The 2370-nt window shown below is 33.7% G+C and overlaps 1 long non-coding RNA gene across 1 annotated transcript; it reads right to left on the bottom strand.

The window, feature by feature from the left end:
- Positions 1 to 326: 326 nt before the first annotated feature.
- On the bottom strand, positions 327 to 1705 carry LOC116309117 (uncharacterized). The gene is made up of 2 exons (XR_004198584.1): positions 1603 to 1705; positions 327 to 549 (listed from the first exon to the last, which is right to left on the bottom strand). It is a non-coding gene; the product is annotated as an uncharacterized LOC116309117 (long non-coding RNA).
- Between the last annotated feature and the right edge of the window lie 665 nt (positions 1706 to 2370).

Below are 2370 nucleotides of genomic sequence, written 5' to 3'. Positions count from 1 at the left end.
AAGTCTCGTTTAATTTTCTAATTATTTCGTATGATTCAGGCTAACCACATACATATATATATATGCCCAATTACAAATATATTTAGAGCATACTGTATACATTTATTTCATGCCCAACGTCAATTTGGTCAGCGGAGATACTCATTTGAGGAGACAAACTGAGGCATCTAGAAAAGGAATATGACGGACTTTAACTCGACTAGTCATGCTGCTTCTACCAACTTAGTAGATTTTCTGGTCCATCAGATTACCGACCATCCCGATTTCAAACAAGTCTTACAAGTAAGGCGTTATTTAAGTGAAACAACCAAAACTTTCAAACAACCAAAGTTTTCATTTTCTTTAATTCAAAGTATTTTCTTTATTTCTTTATTTCATATTTATTTATGAAAGACCTCAGAGAAAAGCTGCAAATCAACAGACCAGCTATTCTGCCTGCATTGAGAAAAGCAAATAAGAAAAAGATCAAAGATATTTTGTAATTGCTGGAGGGCTAGGACTCCAATGATGAAACTGGTAACACCTTTCACATTGATCCTATGCGGTGGCCTATAATTAATATGAAATTAATATGAAAGAAAATGAGTATCCAGTCAAGATAGGCCAGATAAAAAAATTTGAAAATCAGAATAATGGGATTAGCATAAACGTGATGCTTTTAAATGCTTTTACTTAAACATAATCTTAATTCTAGAAATGAAACCAGCAAACCCTGACATGCACTTTAACATACTATGTGTTTTCACTTATCAAGTACTGAAGTCTGTTGGTATCCAAATAAAATACATGTATTTCCACAAAACATATTTTTTACCTTTTTAGAAAATTTAAATCTCATAGCAAATTAGTAAGAGAAACATTACTAATGAGTCAAAAGCTTTAGCAGCGAAGAAAACTGTTGTGTGACAACAAGATTGTTATATCTCCTCAATAAAACCAAAATACCAGGATTTTGAGAAGATTCATTGCTTGCTTGCCCAAATCCTCAGCAAAAAAAAATGGGTTTTAATCTCCAAAAATAATTCATTTAACCCTTCACTCCCATTACTCTGAAGGTGAAGCTGAAGAGTCATGGGCAGCAGTTCTTTCTAACTTTGATCGACAAAAGTTTATTTATCTATTCTTCCAAAACGAACTTTAGGCGAGTTCTCACCCTACGATCTCAAGGGACTTGCAGTAATCTTTGGATTTGGAGAAATCTGATATCTCTTATTCTCATAATGACTTGTATTTATTTCGTATTTTAGTCTGACTCGAAGTTCATTCAAGATTCCAAGCGCAAACAAAAATCAAACGCCGAACGAAAACTGACTTCAATAGTCTGTTTGATGAGGCCGTAAAATCCAACCAAATCGCACAAAATATAGATAATTTACTATAAATCATTGCTAAATTTCCAAATAAGCATTAAAGCATAATTTATTTGGGATATTTAAGTTTTTTCAAGCAATAAATCGTTCAACTTGAAGCTAAATTGTTGAGAATGAATTCCGCCAAAACATGGCGACAAGCAACCGAACTCTTTACGGTCAATTCAACTCTAAAATATCGCTTTAGATAAATCAATTAAACAATAAATGGCTAATATAATAGGTAATTTACCTTTAGGATGCAGTATGAGCCCTTAAAGATCCATATTTGAGAATAAAAAGGATTTTTAGTCAGAAAATATTCACACAACTTTTCTCGTCGACTGCTCCTCTGATACCACGTGACTGCCTCGTTTACATGTCAACACAAACCAACACCACGGGGGAGTGGAGGGGATTGATTCATGGTTCAGAGTGACTTTGTAACATTTTTCGGAGTGCAAATAAAATATTTCCGACAAACAACTCCAAAATATCTTTTTCCAAACGCGTTACAACGATCATAAGATATTTTATTTTCATGAGAAAGTAAATCATTTCAACAAAACAAATTCTTGCTAAAGTTTTAAAGTTCTGAGTTTTTGGGACAACACATTGGATCAATGGTATGGAATGTCGTTACTGCCAAAGGGATCGAATATTTTTTTGGGGTTGACATTTTTTTGTTGGCACAGATTAACTTTTATATGGTCTAAATGTAAAAATAAGCTGTCCAATTTTTTATATTGTTACGCGGTTAAGCATAAAGAATAAGGGATTAAATGGATAGTTGAGCAAGGACTTTAAGAATAAGGGATTATATATATGCACGTGAAAATTGGGATTACATCACCAGCCCTCTATATAAGAAATGTAAATGTAAAATAAAGTGAGCAGCAGTTAATACTTGAGGACTTCGTCGTTGGCTTTGGGCCCGACGGTACATTTTTGGTAGCAGAGCAAGGTTTGAGATTCTGGAAGCGTCAGGTACAGTATTAAGTGCTAGCTCATGGAAACAAGA

The sequence above is a fragment of the Actinia tenebrosa genome, unplaced genomic scaffold (genome assembly GCF_029948245.1).
Source record: "Actinia tenebrosa isolate PJP-AT-01 unplaced genomic scaffold, QUT_ActTen_1.0 PGA_scaffold3__52_contigs__length_22856419, whole genome shotgun sequence".
Lineage (NCBI taxonomy): Eukaryota > Metazoa > Cnidaria > Anthozoa > Actiniaria > Actiniidae > Actinia > Actinia tenebrosa.
Note: the sequence above shows the minus strand (reverse complement) of the source record. Positions and strands in the feature narration are given on the sequence as shown.